The 22,427-nt window shown below is 41.4% G+C and overlaps 1 protein-coding gene across 1 annotated transcript in view; it reads left to right on the forward strand.

Moving 5' to 3' along the window:
• The first annotated feature begins 608 nt into the window (after window positions 1-608).
• NCKAP5 (NCK associated protein 5) overlaps window positions 609-22,427 on the forward strand; it is a 789,197-nt gene continuing 767,378 nt past the window's right edge. The window contains exon 1 of the mRNA XM_081142261.1: window positions 609-835. The gene's annotated coding sequence lies outside the window, so the exon portion shown is untranslated. The remainder of the gene's footprint in view (window positions 836-22,427) is intronic.

Below are 22,427 nucleotides of genomic sequence, written 5' to 3' on the forward strand. Positions count from 1 at the left end.
GCACTTTCCTTAGGAAATTACCTGCCTGCTTGCACACACACACACACATACACACACACAGTCTTGTCTGTGGTTTCCCTTCCTTCTCCCCCAAGGTAAACTTCAGAGAATATCGAAAAAAAGTTGCAACCCAGAACAGCCCATCTAGAAAAAATGTTAGCCAGGTACACACCATAGCCAGGTTTGGCGACATAAGACATAATTAATACCCACACATTAATGAATCGCCAAACTCTGAAGCTGACTGGGAACAGGTGGGTAAACAAGCTGATAGGGCTGCTGGCCGTGCAGACTCTGCTCCGTGCCGCCGGTTTATCCGGAGCCAGTTGCGGGAGGGGGCCGTCTGCGCTGCGGGAGGAAGGGCCCGACCCGGGAGCACCCGCGCTGCTGAAATGCGAGTCAGTGGCGCGGGGAACGCGTGTGCAACTGGAATCCGCTCCAGGACTTTTGCTGTAGGAAAGATACTCTTGCTCCCCACCCCCTCCTTTTTTTTTTTTTTTTTTTGACAGTCAGTTAATAAAGACTCAACAATAAGCAGCTGCCAGTGATGTCATTTGGGACTTTGTCCACGGAGCTTGTATTTACAAGCTCGGAGCAACCGCGGAGCCGCCGCGGAGGGAGCACGGCCCGCGAACTCCTCTGAAGGCTCCGCAGGACGGACTCTGCTGCCGCCCGGACGCCCCGGAAAACAGGGTGGCCTCGTAGCGCGGCCTTTTAATGCCTGAAAAATAAACAGGATAAACGCGGGAGGAAAGTTTTAGCTGGAGAGAGTTGTTGCAGTTCCTGTGTCTGTCTCCAGGACTGTGATATGTGTTGACTGAAGCGCTAACTCCAAGTAAGACTGGTGGGATTTTTTTTTTTTTTTTAACTCTTGTAACAGTGTTTCTTATTTATACAGCTTGCTTTCCTTTTAAAGTGAGATAATGATGTTTACGTATGTCTGCAGGCTCTCTGGGCTGCCACCACAAGTATGCATTTGTTCCGAGTAATTACAGGGCGCTGAAGCTGCCTGTTGGGTGCACAGGGCTCCCCGTGTCTGAGAACAGGCACCGGGACAGTGACGATAGCAGATAGCGCTGAGTTCCTAATTATTTGCCTCCTCGGGGAGGTTGGGAAAGTTTTTTTTTTAAAATAAAAAGCAACCAACCATACAAAAAACAGTTAGGTTGACCTAAGAATTTTAATAGAAAACTATAAAGACTAATTTTTAATTAACTGGTGTGCTGGAGGGGAACCCACTTTTTGTCTCTGATCCTCGCTGTGGTTTACAGATTTCTAATGTGTGATTGTTGTTTACAGTATCTGGTTTCCTCCTGCCTACACCCTCTCCCCAAACACACACACACCCAAGCTCATTCATTCTCGGGGAATTTAGAGGATAGGAAAATGTTTCGAAATTGAAACCATTTCTACATGGGTTTTTTTTCTTTGAAGATCTGGAGAGATAGATGTTCACTGTTCTGACTTTAATTGTGAGTTAGGAACCTGAAATGACAAACTGCTGAAAAGTCAAACTGACAGGCAGCGAGGTCGGGGTTCAAGATCTACATCTTCTCTTCCACTTTCCTTCTGACTCTAAAACCCTTCAGATATTCCTTGGGGGGACAGGAAGAGCACACTCAGTGTGTGCCAGCCTGGACCGGGCTCCCTCTTATCACAGCTGCACTTGGCCACTTGGAAGTTCTGCTTAAGAGCCCCGGGAGTTTGTCTTTCTCTTGCGTGCTTCAAGATGCTGGGTTTGCTCCTCAGCTCAGCCCCTTGCAGCCAGTAGCAAATCGGGGCCGACTCCTGCCTTCTAGAACTGACAGCCCAGCCGTGCTGCACAGATTGGCAAGAAGTGGCTGTTTGCCTGCTGCCTCCTGCACACGAGCCCCATGATTCACTCCTGGAGACCTGGCCTGCCCCTCAGTTCAGCTCTGTCATCAGCTCAGGGGAGCAGTGACAGCCCTCACTGCCTTTCTCTTTTTCTCTGGTCTCAAAGAACTGTAAGAACCCAGTGCCAGAAAGGCCCAAAAATATCCAGCTGTTTTCCATGGGGCACTAAGGTGTGCAACTTCCTGCGAGTTTGTCAGCTCCAAATTTTTCCATCAGAGCTCACTCTGCTTGGATATGGTTTATGGATTAAGGCTCAGTGTGTTTTGTGAATTTTCATTTGAAAAAAGGGATTTTCTGCTAAAGCAGTTTTCAAAATATTACTCAAAGCTTAATCTTTTTACAGAAGAAAACCTCAGGCACGAGGAGGGGAAATAATTTGTCCAAAGTCACCCGGCAAGACGGTGGCCGAGCTACAGCTAGAAGCTTAATCCCTATGCTCACTCCGGCATGCATTCCACATTTCAGCTCTTATGGATTATAGGAGAAATAGGACCCATGTGTGGTTAATAGGCCTCGTGTAGGAGCAGGGTTTGTGTGAAGGTGTGTGGAGGAAGGTGGTCTGGCAAAGAGAGAACATTCCTGTTTTGCCTTTGGCTCTGAGTACGCTTTTGAATGTCTCTGGTCCTCTTTATTTTCACTAGAGAACCAGAGAGGACTCCGATTATTTTACAGTTGATGCTGAAAGGCAAGCCAGGTGGTTCTGGCAGGTGAAAAGCACGGAAGGCGTTTTGCATCAGGTACAGGTTGAGATACCTAAGGTGGTCCCCAGCTCTGAGCTTTTGTGCTTCTGCCTTACTTTCATGTCTCGGGCCTCTTTTTACTGACCTCGCCCTGTTTTTCTGACTCCTCTTTGGGGCCCGTCTTGTAGGTAGGGCCTTCTTTTCACTTGCTCATTGATTCCTCCACCTGCATTCTCTCGCTGCAGCCTGGACTCAGATTCTGACGTTCAGCTGGATCCCCTGACACGTGCGTTCCTTTTCTCTCTGCACCTGCCTTGCCCACGTGGATGGGCGGCCTCTGTGGATCTCCAGGTGAAAGTGGTGATGTCTTTCTTTGGACCCTCATGGCATCTTGCGCTGACTTTTGCTGTGGGATATGGAGCTCTTTGCCACATAGTTAAACATCTCTTTCCGTTGAAAACAAAGGCTATGCTTTAATCACTTCCTATATTCGTGGCACCTGGTACGGAGTAGTTGCTCAATGTATAATACTAAATAAATGAGTCAGTTGTTAATCTTAAATATCCCTTTGACTGCATCAAACACCCAGGCTTCTGAACTTGGCTGACAAAAATATCACATAAGTGTGCTGAGTGGCTTTCCATTCTTCTTGCCTGTGGTTGAAGGCCCCCAATGCCAGGCTATTCTGCACGCAAACAAGGCCACGCCTGATGTAATGCCTGCCAACCTGGCCTGGTTCGCCCCTCTCCACTCCCCCAAATGTACTGATATGTCTGTTCTGGAGGTTCCTGGCCTGACAGCTCGACTGGCTCTTCCGTGGGGGACTGAGGGGCAGCTCGGCAGTGATGGAGGACCTGGGCTGCAACCAGACTGCATTGGCTCAAGTCCTGCCTCCACTCCTTGCTGGCTTTTTGATCTTGGTTAACTCACTTAACATCTGTTTCAAGTTTTCATTTTTAAAGTATGGATAATAAGAGTGTCCATCTTCTGGGGACCTGCGGGGAGAACTAAATAAATGATTACAGCTAAAACACTTAGCACAATCCCGGGCATATCTTAGCACTAATGGGTATTAGCTATTGCCATTACTGTTTACCTTGCAGATGCCCATGTCCCAGCCCAGACTTAATGAGCCAGCATCTACAAGGTGAGATTCAGACCCAGGAATAGCTTAAAAATTCCCCTGATGATTTGGATGGGAGCTACTGACTTAGCTGCCAGAGGTGCTTTCTGAAACCTGAACATGCTTGGCTTGTATGCTCTTAAGCACCTCTGTATTTTTATTCTCTTGCCTGTGGCACCTCTCTGCCCACCTAGTTTACCCTCCAGGCCCTTGCCAGATTTGTAATCGCATGCACAGCTCAGCACCTGGCCCAGAGTGAGTTCCTAGTAAATGAAAAAAAAAAAAAAAAAGTATGAATGCATGCCTGATAGGCACTGTAAGAGAAAATTTAAACTGTTTCCTTCCCCCATAGTCACTATTGAATGATTACTCTGTATCAGGCACACTTCTAAGTTCTTTGCATGTGCTCTCTCACTGTACTCATCTTCCAGGTGAAGATACTGAGGTTCAGAAAGGTGAAGCCATGTGCAAAGGTCACATGGGTGCTAAGAGGGAGAGGCGGGATTTGAACTCTGAGCCTGTGCTCTTGACCTTCCACTATACTGCTCTTGATGTAGACCACGATATTTCTCCTGAGCTTTGCCATGGTGGAATTTTGATTTGTTTTGTCTTCCCTTGGATGGATTGTCCTGTCAGGCCAGCAAATCAGATGAACACTTCTAGGTGCCAACCAGTTGAACTGGTGATTCACACTTTCCAGTCTTTCAGAATTGTCTAAAGTCCATGCTCAGTCCTTGGGTATTTTTGTTTTTCTTTTAACCTCAGATGTGATTCCCCTTGGGCTAGCCCAAGTGTACCCCTGAACATCAGGATTATTTGCATTCTTGGTATGGGTGTTGGTAGGCTGAGTTCCCAGCTTGGTCAGGAGTGTAATCCAGGGGATTTAGGTAAAAACAAAACAACAAAAAAAGGAAATACTGGTTGGCCATTTCATTGGTCCCTAGAAAAATTTACCAAGAAAAGGGGTAATATTTTGTGATCATGGATTTAAATAGCCAGAATGGTTGAGGCTGAACATCGGCAAGTTCTAGAACCAGTTAAACATAAGGTACCCTACAACCTTATTTTTCTCTACTTCTCTAATTCTGCAAAGTTGAATGCCTTTGGAATTTTGGATCCCAATTGTGCTTTCTTTATAGATGAAGTAATAAATCTCTCAGATACATAGAACATTACCCACAACATAGAACATTACCTACAACGTTTACTATGCCGCAGTACATACTCACCTAATGAAATGTGTCGTGCCTGTTTGAAAGTCTCGAGTATACAAGGTACCTCCTGGTAGTAATATAAATTAATCTTGGTGTTTTCAGGGCAAGAGAAAAGATCAGTCCTCTTAGAAACACACTTTCTGCATTAGTGATGTCTTTGAGTAGGATTTGGATGCACTATGGAAACCCAATGGACTGCATTCAGAAGGAAAGTCCCAAACCCATTTTGGAATATAAGCTCAATAATATGGCGGATAAATATTATGGTATTGGAAGTAGGACCGTTAGTTCTGAAGTGTGGAAACAAGTGTTACTGTCAAGATGTGTGTCTGACAGGCTGCTCCATTACGGGTACTTGCTTCTTTTGGCAGATTGGATCTGGAAACAGCACTGATCTAGGTCAGACCAAAAGGCATGTTCCAAATGATTTCCATTGTCAGTGCTAACCTGTCTTTAGAAACTTTTAAAAAATCAAATAATGCATGCTTAGAATCTAGAAAACCAGATAGTGCTAAAATGTGTATATAAATCTATAACTATGTATATCACATATAAATACATATGTGCATATATCATTTAATATAGTACTGAATCATAGTACTAAATTTTTATATCTATTCATATGTAGACATTGCATATATATCTTGCAGTCCCCTGAGCTGATCTGCCCCTCCCAGTCCCCAGTCCTGCTGCTCAGATGCTTTTTCTACTCTTTCAGCTGCTTTTTCTGTGATATTTCTAAATAATGTTTTTGTATCTATTTATAATGTTAATTTATTTTTTATTTATTTCCTATTATGGTAGATTACAATATATATTTCTTAAACTGCCCACACCTTCCCTATTCTCCAATGAATTATATCACCATTGTTGATTAAGTATATATTTTGTGTTTATTTTTACCATGATTGCAAATGTTTACTGTTGAGTCAGAGCATTTATTGTTGATTATATTTTAATCCTGTTAAAATATTTTTTCCTAAAGTTATTAATTTCCTCACTTAAAAAATTTACTTAGTTTTCTAGGAATCCATAGTTAACTTTTCCCAGTCCTTTCAGCAGCCCTTGACAGATGTGCCAATGACAACTTATTTTTAAAACATTCTTCTCATACTAATAATTAAATTCTCAAGTCACCATATACTGTTGGTTGTTTTTTTTTTTGTCAGTTGTCAAGCAGGAGAAGTTAATTATTAGTTGTGCCATATCGGAAGCAGTTTAAAAGGCCTGCCTTCAATATTTCTTTTATTCTAACTCTAGTCAATTACTTATATGTGAATAAAGAGACAGAAATGATATGGTTTAGTCTTTGGTAAATAGCATTCATAATTTGGTTTTATGGTTCCATGAATACTCAATAGGTTTTAAGGTAAGAAAGATCCTTTGTTTCTGAGTACCTCTGACATCTAGAATAGCTTCGGCAAATGATACTTCGTGAGCTGTTAGTTTGTGAACGGGTAAGTGAATATCCCACTCAAATGACATATATGTTTCTTTCCTTTCTAATTTTCTTCTCATTCATCCTTTCAGCCCAGATTTGTATAATCAGGAACGTGAGATATTTTATTCCTAGGAGAAGTTACAATTATTTAACTTGAAAGAGGCTGTGTTTTTAGAGATTGCCAGTAGAGGGCCTTACTAAACTGAATAAACTCTTGTGCAGACCAGTTGCAACAGTTAAGTCATTGTTTGCAAGACACCTGATTAATGGCAGTAAAACTACCACAGTGATTTTTAAAGTGCATTGTATTTATTTCCGGCTGGAGAAGTAAAAAGTCTTACCTTTTCATTTTCACTGTTCTCTTAGGGGCGAAGTAGAGAATTCAGATAGATCATTAATAGCCCATCAGCCAAACCAGGACTTTGAACACCAAGTCATAAAATCTATACAGGACATTTCTTTGGGAGTTGGGGCACTGTCTCAGGTTTTTGGGAAACTAGTATTGGCTGTTGAATACATGGAGGAAAGAGATGATGTATTGCCTACCCTGGGGACAGTTTATACTTGCTTCCTAATTTTGAGTGACACCCCCTCCCCCCCAACAGAAATGGGTTTTCTCTTCTCTGTGCCTGGACCAGAATCTTCTCACTCTATCCGATGCTGTCGATTCAGACACATTACACTTATTGTCCGGTGAAGGAAACATCCCTGGGGAATGGAGCTGACTTTTCTGAGTTCACTCGGCGGCTTAGAGCTATTCTCCTACTCACTAGCCGGTTTTCAGCCCCTCCTACTGACTGGGATCTCTCCTTCTGGGTAAGGCTCCCCTCTGACCCTTCCTCAGGAAAGCTTTCCCTACTTGTTATATACTCTGGTAGCTTCAGGTACTTGTTTTATAGCACTTACCATTCGTGTAATTAAATTTATGGTCATCCATTTGACCAAGAACATCTTCCCGTCTAGGCTGTAAGTCCTGTGAAGGCAGAGCCTGTGTCTATCTTGTTTAATATTGCAGCCTTCGCACCTAGAACAGTGGCTGGCAAATGGTAGGCGCCCAACAAATACGTGGCGAATGGATGGATATAAGCAAGTTTTCTGATTTTAATTTTGTACTTTCTCCTCTCTGTTTTTACACTTATGAAAACACTCCTTTTTGTAACTCACCTGATGACATTCAAATCTTACGGCATTCAGAATGCCTGTGGACTCGGGGCCAAAGGCGTGCCGTTGCTTTTTACCTCACTCAAAGCTGAGCGAGCGCGTGCTTTATTTCCAGTCGTGCATGCATCAGTATTCACGGCATTTGTCAAATGAGGGCTCCGTAGGCCTGAGAGTAAATGAAGAAGAGAGTGAGAAAGATTTTTCAGGACAAGGGAGTGGGAAGCAGAAAATGTTCTGAGCTGATGTTTCCCAGGTCGGGCTGGAGGTTTTCTGGATACCCTTTCCCTGAGGCTGCATTTAGAAAGACCAGAATCTTTGGAGTCAGTTAATACAGGTAGAGGAACAGAAAACAAATAGCCACAGCTCGTGCCCACGTGCTCTTGGCCCATGGTTATACCTGGGTTTCAATCTCTGTTCTGATCTCCATTGATTTGGGGCGGGCTATTTAACTTCATTGAGCTTGGTTTCCTTGCCCATAAAATATAGTAATATCAACAATTTCAGCTACTGTTTATGAAGTGTCTACAATGTGTCTGGCCCTGTTGTGCTTTCTATATTGTTTCATTTATTCCCCAACATAGCCCTCTGAGGTAGACATTACTGTTACTCCCACTTTATAGATGAGAAAACCAAGGTGCCAGGAGGTTAATTTGTTCCAGATTGCACAGTAAGACTTTGAACCAGAGATTTAGATTATGTTACCTCTTCATAGGACCTTCGTGAGGGTTAAATGAGATAAGTACCTAGGGTGCCTGCACAGCAGTAACTGCCGTTACATGGTGACCATTATAATCATTATTGGCTCTTTAGCCTCGGAGGCATAATGGGCCCTTGTAAGTAGGTGATTGCTGAAGGGAAATGAGACGGCTGATGACAGCACTGTGTGTCCCCATCGTAGGGATTTGTTTAATCCCCGTGCCACATGTCAAGAGCCCCATTTACTCAGTGCTGGGGCACACGCCGGTATTTGCAGCCCAAAAGAACTACCAAGGGGCCCGCCCATCTCGAACCACCTCCTGGGCTGTGAATGCATTTATTATGTTCTCACCATATGTGCATATTTTCATTGCTCAGCACATTGCATCTGTTAGGCGATGCCCTGGCTTTATCATCTCTGAATTTTGTTTGGCAAAACTGCCAAATCCTTTGGTCTTCAGTGTTATAGAACTGCTTGTTCGAAGAGCAGTGGAACCAGGTGATGGAGCAGGATGGGCGTGAGAAGTGTCCGGATCCTTTTGGCGGGGCCTTCCCCCCGGCCCACCTCTCCCAGCTCCTCCTGCCCCCTCCCTCTTCCCTGCCTCTCTTACCCCACCTTATTTCTCTTTCCTTGTACTCCTCAGTCCCCTCTCTCCCCACCTCTCCCTCTATTTTCTCGCCTCTTGTGCTCTTCTCCCTGTTGACCTTGGTTTTCCTCTCCAACCCCCCCCCCCCCCCAAGAAAGGAGCTCAGAGGAGCATGACGGGGCCAGTGTTTCTCATGGGGGTTTAAAGGAGGAAGGAGTCCTGTCAGCTTTTCCACCTCTCCATAAACTTAACATGCTGATGCTGTTAAACAAATAACACGCCCAGATTACAAGACTAAGTAAGAGAGAAGCCAAGGAGCACGGGAGAGGTGAGTCTCATCGGGACAGAGACTTGAAAGACCCTGCGTGTAAAATCCTGCCACAAGCCAGGTGGCCCCATGTGCAAGTGAAGGAGGGAGTTGGATAGTCCCGAGGCCATTTCTTGCCCTGCAATCCTGTTACTACTTAACACTGAGTGCCTGCAGTCTGACTCACAACAAAAAGCACCGAGGAGCAGACCCCCTCCCCCGGACGGTGGGTGCAGGTCTGGGCTGCGTGCATGGGGACTTTTGAGTGTCTGTGATCTCCAGAAGTCCCGTTTTTCTAAAGTGCCAAAGCGATCCGTCACTGCACAATGCTGTGTGTCCTCACAACAGATGTTAAAGAATCACCCTTGAAAGGGTATTTCTGCAAAGCATTTAATTATAACCTCCACTGAAGATTAACAGATGTTATAATTGTCTTTACCCTTTGATTAAATAGTTTCTGCATGAGTAGCTTAGATTTTCCTTCTCTGTCTTGTATGATCTTTATAAAGAACTGACATGTGTCTTCTATTTTCTAGAGATAGTTCCTCACCGGATTTAGTGAGAATCTTCACAGACTTATAATTTCATTCTCTGTTTTCCCTTCATATCTCTATCTTTCCCTGTCTCTATCTCTGTCTATGTCTCTATTTCTCTATCTCATCTCTATCTATATATAAATATCTCTATATATGTGTATGTATGTATATATAAGTACACACACACACACACACACACACACACCCTCCCCCGGGGTGGAGTGGGCTGTGCTTGTATAGGCCGAACCATTGGTTATAAAGGTGGCTGGGTGACCTGAATAGAAGCTGGACTCTGTCTTTACTTTTTGTTCATTGAAATGATTGTTGCCCATGATATTCTCTGGGGGGGAAAAACTGTGCAAAGTGGGAAAGGAAAATTTAGCAGACTTTGTGCAGCAACCAAGCATGCCAGCTACCAAGTGTGCAAATGAGTGCACAAACAGAAAAATCACATTCATGATGTGAATGCCTGTGGATTTCTCTGGCAATATTTGCTCTGGAAAGATAAGTTATCAGCCAGAAGCCTTATCAACAGCAAACGCATTCTTTTTATCCCATTACTTCAGCCGAAGAATTCTCTTCTTTAGCTGTGGTTTGTGTTCTGGTTCCCATGCATCTCACCTTCTGTTTAGCCCATCAGCAAGCATGATGCCACCAACTCCACACCGACAAGGATTCTTTTTTCTCAATGTCCACGTTAGCATGTTTCTGCCTTGAGAAGAGAACATTTTAAGAAAGGAGTTTGGATATTTGGTCGGTTTGTGGGTGGTGAAGACAAGAGGAACAGCAGTAAGGAGTACTTTTGGAGGGTCTGCTTCATGCTAGTCTCCACCTCTCCATGTGGAAGCATCTGAAAGGATTCGCGAGCCAGGGCAGAGGTCAGTCTTTAGATCAACTTGAGGTTACAAGAGGAAAATAAAATTTGGCTTCACCAGATAAATTAGCATTAAACATTTAATAAAAAATAAAAAAGGAGGGAAATACTTGGGTTGATTTATCAAACAGGCCTCAGGTAAATTTGACCTTTACCTGCACTTGCTAAGAAAGAGGAGGGAACCTGCAATGGACGCGATATTTACGCTTCTAGAGAGTCAGGAGGAAAAACACTTGTCTTTATGGTGCTCACAACATGTTGGGGGAAAGAACCCACGTGGTCATTAAAAAATACTGTGAGCCAATCAATAGGATTAATTTCCAAATGAATGACCAGAGCTTTGCCAAATTAAAAGGTATAGAGGTAGATTTTGAACATTCTAGAACCCATATCTATAAGAAATGGCCAAATAAATTTTATTTATTCAGGTTATTTGGAGGAAGAAGAGGGTTTTAAAACTTTTTTGAAGTATAATATACATACACTAAGTGCACATAAGCATACAGTTTGATAAATTTTTACAAACTGATTATCTCCATGTTACCGGCTTTCAGACCAAGAAGTATCGTCAGCACTTGAGAACTCTCCTCAAGTCCCTTTCAGTCATACCCGAGAGGTAATCAGCCTGCCAGCCGCTGGTAGCTTGGAATAATGTTGCTTGGTTTTGTGCTTTATATGAATGGAATCACACAATATGTATTAGTCTTTGTCATTCAAACTGTGTTTATGTGATTCATCTGTTTTCCTGTGTTTAGTTGTAGAGTTTTCATGATCATTGTATAGTATTCTGTTGTGAGATGATATCATGATATATTCTTTCTACTGTTGATAGGCATTTGGATATTTCCAGTTTGGGACCGTTACAAATAGTGCTGCTACAAATATTCTGGAACATGTTGCTGATGAACACATATACACATCTGTTGTGTATTAGTATGTGTGTGTAGGTGATCACTGGACCACAGGGTACCTAGAAGGTACTGACAAACAGTTTTCCAAAGTGGTTATACCCATATATATTCCCATTAACAATATATGAAGGTAAGGTGGTGGTTTAATTTACTCGAGAGAACACTGCTAACTTCCGCTACTGCTTAAGGATGGAAGTTAAAGGGAAGCAGTGTGGCCTAATATTAGGCAGAACTGTTGGCCATTTGGAAATTCACAGAAAAAAGCTGGGACCCTATGAAATAGTTCCTTGTCCCCGAAAGTGGTCAGGCAGTGCTGGGATGGTCTTCACTGAGAAGAAAGGTGAGCTGGAGGATTTCAAGGCCTCTTCCATCTACAGGCTTTGTGAATCTAAAGGAACAGTCTCAGTAGAAACTGAAAATGAAAGCGGTTGAAAGAGGCCACTGCTGTGGATCAGGTGGTCAGGTGGCATGAGACAGGCCGTGAGTAAACAGGAGCGATGACACAGGCAGGGCGGACTGTGAGTGAGCGCGGAAGCTAGTTTAGGAAGGGAGATCGCTACACGAGCCTGAGCAGGAGGTGGGAGAACTGAGTGTAGTCGTAAGAAGAGAGAATATGTTCGCAGATGGAACAAAGAACGGTTAGCTTGCCGCAGCCACAGGTTTAATTTAGAGTGCAAGTGGAACGCAGGTTGACATGGTTCATTCCACTGAATGCTTAGCACCAGTTATGAGACCCATAAAACAGAGCAGAGGCACTTGATCAGCTCTGTCGGAGATCAAGTGAGGCCTGTGAGACGCCCTGGGGCAAAGCTGTTCCTCAGGGAGATGCCCAGATAACACTCGACCATAAGACAGCATGTCCGCAAGACTCGGTGGAGGCTCTGGAGTGCTTCTGCCCCTGTCTCTTCCACACATTTGATCCCCCTGGTTTCTAACTTAAGTTTATGTTTGCATTCAGTATTCTCTCTTCCCCTGGGATAACTCATGGTGCTTCTTCATGGTTAACATCTATTATGGTAGCCCAGTTACCAGCCCATGGTACCTGATACTGATCAAGCACTGCTTTGAACACTGTTCCTATCATTGCTGATTCCCCGTGGGGTGGGGGTGGCCGCAGACACATCCTCTACTGGACAGAGTTATTTGAGATCAAATTTCACCCAACTCTATCTTATTACTTCTACTTTATATTGATGTTGTATTTCATGATTCCTTGATAAAGACGCGAGAAATATCTTGCATAACTTAGTACTAAGAACTGGTCAGACAGTACTAAGAACTTTTTGCTTTAACTGCCAGGAAGCTCAGAGCCAAATTTACATGCTTAATTATAAGTGTTTTTTGGCTCATATATCATGCCTATGGACAATTTAAATTTTTTTTCAATTAAAGTTCACATTCAATACTATTTTATTTTAGTTTCAGGTATACAGCATAGTGGTTAGACATATAATTTATGAAGTGTTTCCCCTGATAAGCCTCGTACTCATGTAGCACCATACATAGTTATTACAGTATCGTTAACTATATTTCCTGTGCTGTACTTTATATTTCCATGACAATTTCGAGACTACCAATTTATACTTCTTAATCTCTTCACCTTTTTTACCCAGGCCCCTCCACTGCTCCCATCTCGCAAGCATCAGTTTGTTCTCTGTATCTATGAGTCTGTTTCTGTTTTGTTTGTTCATTTATTTTGTTCTTTAGATTATATATAAGTGAAATCCTATGGTATTTGTCTTTCTCAGCCTGACTTATTTCACTTAGCATATAATACCCTCTAGCTTCTTCCATATTGTTGCAAGTAGTAAAATTTAAATTTTTTATGGCCAAGTAATGTTTCATTGTATATATGTGCCGCTTCTTTATCCAGCTGTCTATTAATGGGTACTTAGGTCGCTTCCATATTTTGGTTATTGTAAATAATAATGCAGTGAACATAAGGGTGCATATATACTTTCGAATAAGTGTTTTGGATTTCTTCTGATGAAAAATACCCAAAAGTGGAATTCCTGGGTCATAAGGCAGCTCCATTTTTAATTTTTTGAGTAACCTCCATACTGTTTTCCACAGTGGTGACACCAGTTTGCTTTCCCACCAACAGTGCAAAAGAGTTCTCTTCTTTCCGCATCTTCACCCATGCTTGTTGTTTGTTGATTTATTGATGGGAGCCATTCTGACAGGTGTGATGTTATATCTCATTGTGGTTGAAATTTACATTTCTCTGATGATTAGTGACATTGAGCATCTTTTCATATGTTTATTGGTTATCTGTATGTCCTGTTTGGAGAAATCTCTATTCAGGTTCTCTGCCCATTTTTAAATTGGATTGTTTGTTATAAGTTCTTTATATATTTTGGTTTTTAACCCCTAATCAAGTGTATCATTGGCAAATATCTTCTTCGATTCAGCCATTCAGCAGTTGTCTTTATATATTGCTGATGGCTTCCTTTGCTCTGCAAAAATTTTTTAGTTCTAGTCCCATTTATTTATTTTTTCTTTTGTTTCTCTTGCCTGAGGATATACATAAGAAAAAAATATTGCTAAAAGCAATGCCAAGAATTTACTTCCTATATTTTCTGCTACAAGTTTTATGATTTTGAGCGTACATTTAAGTCTTTAATCCACTTTAAGTTTATTCTTGTATATGGTGTAAGAAGGTGGTCTAATTTCATTTTTTTTTTTGCATATATCTGTCCCATTTTCTTACCACCATTTATTGAATAGACTGTCTTTTCCCCATTCTATATTCTTACCTCCTATGTCATAGATAATTGACCATATAGGTATAGGTTTATTTCTGGGCTCTCTATTCTGTTTCATTGATCTCTGACTGTTTTTATGCCAGTACTATGCTGTTTTGATTACTGTAGTCTTGTAGTATAGTTTGTTATCAGGTGTTGTGGTACCTCCAACTTTGTTCTTCTTTCTCAAGATTGCTTTGAGTATTTGGGGTCTCTTGTGGTTCCTCATTAATTTAGGATTTTTTTTTTTCAGTTCTGGAAAAGATGCCATTGGTATTTTTATAGGGGTTACATTTTTATCTGTAGATTGCTTTGGGTAATATCTACATTTTAATGATGTTAATTATTTCTACACAAGAGCATACTATATGCTTCCATTTATTTTTATCTTCTTTGATTTTTTTTCTTCAATGTCTATTAATATTCCGAGTATAGGTCTTTTACCTCCTAGGTTAAATTTATTCCTAAGTATGTTATTGCATTTTTGCTGCAGTTGTAAATGGGATTGTTATTTTAATGTCTCTTTTTGATAATTCTGTAATGGTGATTTCTGAATATCAATTTTGTATCCTGCTACACCACTGAATTTATTTATTAGGTTTTTGTTTTTTAATTTAGAGAGAGAAAGAGAGAAAGAGAGCGAGAGAGAGAAACACTGATGTGAGAAACATCAATTGGTTGCCTCCTGCATATTTTCTGACCAGAGGTCAAACCTGCAACCAAGGTATGAGCCTTGACTGGGGAATTGAACCCACAACTTTTTGTGTATGGGACGACACTCCAACAAACTGAGTCACCAGGCCAGGCCTCTTTGGTGGAATCTTTAGTCTATAAATAGTATCATATAATCTGCAAATAATGACAGTTTTACTTCTTTCTTTCTAGTTTGGATGACTTTTATTTCTTCTTGTCTGATTGCTGTGGCTAGGACTTCCAATACTATGTTGAATAAAAGAGCTAAAAGTGGACATCCTTCTCTTATTCTTGACCTTAAAAAGCTTTGAGGTTTGCCCCGTTGAGTATGATGTTAGCAGTGGCTTTGTCATATATGGTATTTATTATGTTGAGGTATGTTCCCTTTATTTCTGCTTTGCTGAGAGTTTTTATCATAAATGGATGCTGGGTTTTGTGTCAAATGCTTTTTTTCTGCATCTATTGATATGATCATATAATTTTTATCTTTCATTTTGTTTATGTAGTGTATCACATTAATTGATTTGTGGATATTGTATCAACTTTCCATCCCAGGAATAAATCCAACTTGATTGTGGTATATGGCCTTTTTAATGTATTGCTGAATTTGGTTTGCTTATATTTTGTTTAGGATGTTTGTCTCCATGTTCATTAGGGTATTGGCCTATAATTTTTTTATTTATTTTTTGTAATGTCTTTGTCTGGTTTAGGAATCAGGGTAAGGCTGACCTTGTAAAATAAGTTTAGGAGCCTTCCTTCCTCGTGAATTTTTTGGAATAGTTTGAGAAGGATAGTTGTTAATTCTTCTTTGAATGTTTGGTAAAATTCACCTGTGAATTCATGTGGTAGAGGACTGTTGTTTGTTGGGAGTTATTTAATTACTGAATCAATTTTGTTGGCTATAATCTGTTCAGATTTTCTATTTTTTTGTTTGTTATTCAGTTTTGGAAGATTATATGTTTCTAGGAATTTATCCATTTCTTCCAGATTGTTTAATTTGTTGGCATATACTTTTTTGTAGTATTTTCTTAGAAGTTTTTGTATTCCTATGGTATCAGTTGTCACTTCTCCTCTTTCATTTTTTTTTTTTTTTTAATTTATGTCTTCTCTCATTTTTTCTTCATGAGTCCGGTTAAAGGTTTATCAATTTTTTCTTATCTTTTCAAAGAATCTTTTGGCGTCATCAATATTTTGTATTTTTTTAGGCCCTATTTGGTTTATTTCCACTCTGATCTTTATTATTTATTCTACTCACTTTGAGCTTTTTTTTCTAGTTCCTTTACATGTAAGCTTAGATTGTTTACTTGAGATATTTCTTTTTTCTTGATGTAGGCCTGCAATGCTATGAATTTCCCTTTTATGACTACTTTTGCTATCTCTCATATATTCTGGGTCATTGTGTTTACATTTTCATTGGCCTCAAGGTAGCTTTTGATTTCTTCCTTAATCTCATTGTTAACCCAGTCATTGTTAAATAACATGTTATTTAGACTGCATGTGTTTTTCAGGTTTTTTTTCTTGTAATTGATTTCTAGTTTCATATTATTGTAGATGAAGAATATGCTTGATCTGATTTCAACCTTCTTAAATTTATTGAGAATTGTTTCATGCACTAACATGTGGTCTATCTTGGGAAATGTTCCATGTGAACTTGAAAATAATATATATTCTATTGCTTTGTGGTGAAATGCTCTGAAAATATCAATTAAATTCATCTGATCTAGTGTGTTATTTAAGTCTTCTGTGTCCTTGTTAATTTTCTGTCTGGAAGATCTATCCATTGATATCAATGGGATGTTAAAGTGCCTACTGTTACTATATTACTGTCAATCTCTCCCTTTATGTCCATCTGTATTTGCTTTATATGTTTAGGTGCTTCTATGTTGGATGCATAAATCATTTATTTATTTATTATTTAGTTTTGTTAATTCTCGCCCGAGGATATTTTTTCCTTTGCTTTTCAGAGACAGTGGAAGAGAGGGATCGGGGGGGGGGGCGGGGAGGGAGAAACATCGATGTGAGAGAGACACATTGAGTGGTTGTCTCCTGCATGCGCCCCGACTGGGGCCAAGGATCGAGCCTGCAACCAAGGTACACTCCCTTGACTGGAATTGAACCTGAGAGCCTTCAATCCATGGGCCGGTGCTCTAACCACTGAGAAAAACCAGCTAGAGCGGATGCATAAACTTTGACAAAGGTTGTATCCTCTTGTTGGATTGATCCCTACATTATTACGAAATATCCTTATCTCTTATTATAGCCTTTGTTTTAAAAGTCTGTTTTGTCTGATATAAGTATTGCTACCCCAGCTTTAAAAAAAATTATTTCCATGAAATATCTTGTTCCATCCCTTTACTTTCAGTCCGTATGTGTCTTTTAATCTGAAGTCAGTCTCTTGTAGACAGTATCTATATGGGTCTTGTTCTCTTATTCATTCACCTATCTTACATCTTTTGATTAGTGCATTTAATCTATTTACATTTAAAGTGATTATTAATGAGTATAATGTTATTGCCATTTTATTATTCATACTTGTGTTCTTTTCCTTCTTTTAAAGACGTCCCTTTAACATTTCTTGTATTGCTGGTTTGGTAGTGATGAACTCTAGCTTTTTCTTGTCTGGGAAGCTCTTTATTTCTCCTACAATTTTAAATGATAGCCCTGCTGCGTAGAGTGATCTTGGTTGTAGGTCTTTGCTTTTCATCACTAAATATTTTATGCCAATACCTTCTGGCCTGCAGAGTTTCTGTTGAGAAATCAGCTGGAAGTCTTATGGGAGCTCTCTTATAGGTAACTAGATGCCTTTCTCTTGCTGCTTTTCAGATTCTTTGTCTTTAGCCTTTGCCAGTTTGGTTAGATGTGTCTTGGTGTGGGCCTCTTTGGGTTCATCTTGTTTGATGTGTTTTCTGGACTTGAATGTCTATTTCACTTGCCAGTTAGGGAAGTTTTCAATACCTTGGTTCTCAATACCTTGCTCTCATCTTCATCTGGTACCCTTATTATGCAAATGTTTGTGTACTTGATGGTTTGTCAGATGTCCCTTAAACTATCCTCATTGTTTTTCCTTTTTGCTGTTCCAATTTTTCCCCCTGCAACTTGTCTTCCAAATCACCGATTCAATTCTGTTATCGATACCTTCTAATGTAGTCTTCATTCCAGTTGTTTTATTCATTTTTGACTGTACTTTTTTTTTTTATGGTTTCTATGTTCCCTTTTATGCTTCTTGTCTTTCTGTTGGAGTTCTCACTAAGTTTCTTGAGCATCCACACCAGCGTTTTGAGCTCTGTATCTGGTAAATTAATTACCCCCATTTCCTTTAGTTCTTTTTCTGGAGTTTTGTTCTTTTCTTTTCTTTGGGACATATTTCTTTGTCTCATCATTTTGGCTGCATCTGTATGTTTCTATGTATTAGTGTATCTGCTTTGTCTCCCAGTCTTTGCTGGGTGAACTTATATACTAGGTGTTCTGTGGCACCCAGTGGTGCAGTCTCCCTGATCACCTGAACAGAGTGGCATAGGAATGTCTGTTGTGTGTGTTGTGTGCCCCTTTCTAATGTAGTTAAGTCTTGATTGCTGTTGGCACATTGGTGGGTGGGATTGAACCTCAGGTTGAGTGACTGTTAGGATTACTCACCCCCCCCTCCCAACACACAGTGTACAAGCTGCTGTGCAGGGGCTGACACCATAGATCGAGATTTGCCCAGTGGGCTCTGGTGCCTGATGAGACCACCCTTTGTGTCTGCTACTTGTAGAGCTAATCAGATGGTGCTCTGTGTGGTCTGAAGCTGACCACCAGGCTTCTTGGTTCCTGGGGCATCTTTGGAGGGACTCCAATTTAGGCAAAGTTCAGCCACTACCTGTGACTGGGAATACCTGGTAAGGGTTACAAAGCAAACCATGGCTGGTACCTACCTGTGCTGGAACTAGAGGTGCATGGGAGAGGCCTTGCTGCAAACCAAGGCCCCGGTGCCTATAGTATGGGGCCTAGGACACCTCTGTAAAATGTACATTGTACCTTGAGGCCTGCCTCTGCTTGTCAGTTGCTCATAATGCTCAGCTGCTGAAAGAGACTCAGTCAGTATGTGGTTGGATGAGGCATGGCCTCAGGGAGTCACTAGGGTGGGTGAATAGTCGATGCACATTCAGATTTGGCACCAGTGCCAAACCTGGGTACATTCAGTGAAAGACATAGGGCACATTGAGGTCAGCAGCTGCCTGCTTGTCGCCTGGGGACTTTTGAGTTTTTAAAGAGAGGCTACAGCAGGGGCTAATGCTGTCTGTCTCCAAAATAGCCTCTGGCGGTACAAGAGTTGGGTGGGGCTGGATCTCATAGAGTCGTTAAGGTGGAGCTAGTGGAGCTCACCAGGTCAATGCAGATTCAGATTTGACTGTGAGAGTTGAGGGCTCAACACAGGGACAATGGAAGCTGTGTCTTTAGCCTTTGCCTTGAAGCCAGACAATTCAATTTCTCCCTGTATATCTCTGGAGCCTCCAGAGTCACCTTTCTTCTGCTGAGTCCAAGGTGAGTGCCCTCCAGCAAGTGGGTCTATATGTAGGCCCTTTAAGAGAATGCCTGGGTTTCAGCCTGGATGGAATCTTTGCTGATATTCACAACCAGATGTTGTGGGGGCTCCTCTTCCCAGCACTGGTGTTTCAGGCTGGGGAGTCTAGTGTGGGGCTGGGACCCCTTGCTCCTGAGAGGGGGACTTCTGCAGCTGAGATATCCCTCCCAATTCTCTACTGCCATGTGGGTGTGGGGCCAGCCAGTTTCTTGTGTCCACCTCTCCTACCAGTCATGACTTGGCTTCATTATATCCTTAGTGATAGGAAACTTCTGTTCAGCTCATCTTCAGATGGTTCTCCAGGTGGATTGTTCTATAATTTAGTGTTAATTTTGAAGTGGTCATGGGAGGAGGCATACATACCATTTACCTACTCTGCTATCTTGACTGGAACTGCTTATTTACAATTTTAATTCTCTCATATTTGTGCTTTGTGGTAGACAGAATTCTGTGGTGGACTCCAAGATCCCAGCCCCCTGTTATATATGTACCTGGTGTATGATTCCCCCCCTCTTGAGTGTGGGCAGGCCTGAGGACAGGATGGATGTCACTCTTGTGATTAGGTTACATTATATAACAAAAGGGGTGTGTGTGTGTAAAAATGTAATTAAGGTTCCTAATCAGTTGATTTTAAGTTAGTTAAAAAAGGAGATTTTCTTGGGTGACCCTGATTTAATCAGGCAAGTCCTTTAAAGAGAACTTAGAGGTCAGAGAATTGAAGCCTTAGAGATTATCCTGCTGCCCTTGAAAAAGCAACTCTTTATGAGTTCCACTGATGTAAGGAAATTAATCCCACCAAAAACCACATGAACTCAGAAGACTCCAAGCCTCAGGTCAGACCTAGGGCTTACTGACACCTTGATTTTAGCATTCTGAGACTTGAGTAGAGGTACCAGCTAAGCCGTTATCAGATTCCTGACCTCAGGCAGCTATGGGATAATAAATGTGAGTTTTTTAAAGCCTCTCAACTTATAATTTGTTATACAGCAATAGATAACTAATACATACATTTCCACTCATCTATATTTCAGTTTTATCTTTTAGTTATTGCATATGTAGCTCTTTAATTTTTTGTAATTTAATTAAAAGGGAATGGATAAAGGAGTACATTAAATGGTGTCATAGGGCCCTTTACATTCACTCCAGAGTGACTGGAGGGGCAGTCCCTCGGTGACGTTGGCTGCCTCCTACCTCTGTGACTTGGCTTTGCCCTCACCTCTGTCTGGATTGTCCTCTGTCCTCACCTGCACCTGTCAAAACTTCGTCTAAACTTAGAGGCCCAGCTTGGGTTTCACATTCTCCATAATTCCTGCAGTCTGTGTTTTGGAGGTTTTTGTGTGTGTTTTCTTCCCATTTTGAAATCCCTACAGCTAGGCTTCCCAGGATGAAGGCTGACATCACAATCCCTTCAGGGAGGTTTTTAAAAATGCAGTTTCCCATCATTCCCTCCCTCTCTATCTGCCCCAGGAATTCTGGTTCATTACTGAATGTTTGAAAACCCTTTCAAGCCATATCACTGGGCAGCTCGGTTTGGCAAAGGTTACCCTCATTCTTACACAAGTCAGCTCTGTGTATAGTGTCCTGTGTAATTTACTACCTGTGCTTATGGCTCTCAAAACTGTTAGCCAAATTTTTAGATTAACTCTTGCCCGGGCAGCATATTGTATATTTCTTCATTTAATTTTAAACCTGGTTTTATTATTTTCCTGCTTGTATCTTCCCTTTGGCTTTACTCCCTCAATTATTTTATCTTTTGTTTTTGTGTATATTTTTGTAAGTAATCACAAATCCTTGGGGGGAATGAAGTTGGAAATAAATAAACAGAAAGCCCACATACTACTCCTCCCTGATTCTTTAATGCATGTGAATCTCGTTTCCGTGGCAACAGTAGAACTTTCTAAACCACGGCCTCTGGCTTATACTTTATTCATGCCCTTGTCATAGCTTATACAACCTGAGCATGTAGGAGCAGTGTTCAGAAGACTAAAGAAGGATGGTCGGACGGATCAGCAAAGGTTCTGGTTTTGCAGTGTTCCTTCCTCTCCGTTTTCCCATCCTTATCTCCTTCCTGTCCCCCCTTCCCTGCCTTTTGAAGCACTGAACAAAGAATTGCTCTTTTTTCTAGACTCAAGTATTAGAGGCTAGCACAATGCACAGATCAGGTTTTAGAATGAATAAGAGGACTCTTTGTGTCTTTCAGAGTGTTTCATCTGCCTGAAATGGCTTTTGACTGAGGTGTATTTTTTTAGCCTCCTGGTTCTGTGAACAGGCACATCCTAGATGCAGGGCTGGAGGGGACCCCTCCATCATCAGGCACTGCCCTTTCCCCTTCCGAAGCCCCACTGAACGTAGTACATGTGGGACGGCAGCCATGCCCTTACGCCAAAGCACACATCTGTGATACCACTGGAAATGTGGCAGTGCAAGCGTGCTTGGTAAATGGAACATAATTGAGCGGGGCAGCAGGTTTATCATACAGCGCTGAAGAGTCCTCTAGGGAAGTTCTACAGAGGCAGTCACTGTGAAAAATCTGATAAATCCTCTAGCTACTCCTTTGAAGCCTGTTCTACTGTTTTGAAAATATCTCTTGGGCAATGATGAGTCCCTTGACTCACCCTACTTGTTCTTTCTGCAGATTACTTTTTACTTAGATTCTTTTCAGTGGGGTACTCTTTTTTTGCCCATTGGCTTTGTTTTGAGTGTATTTGACTATATCTAAAGAACTAGGGGCCTGGTAAGATGTGCTGTGTGTGTGTGTGTGTGTGCGCGCGCAAATGCGCATTCGAGCGCACATATGCAGGGTGTGTACATATGCATATAAGTGCATGTTTTTGAGTTTCAGGGTTTCTGTTTCTGCCATTTCAGTTAGACAAAAACAGGTTATTATTTTATGCATCCTCAGATTCACAAGTCACTAATCAAGTTTAGAAAGCACTGTATCAAGCCAGAATAATTTCAGGGAATTTTACCTAGTGGTGTTAATCTTTTTAACTGAAATTGAAATTATTTTCTGCTTGATCGAGA

Source organism: Miniopterus schreibersii (assembly GCF_964146895.1).
Source record: "Miniopterus schreibersii genome assembly, chromosome: 7".
Lineage (NCBI taxonomy): Eukaryota > Metazoa > Chordata > Mammalia > Chiroptera > Miniopteridae > Miniopterus > Miniopterus schreibersii.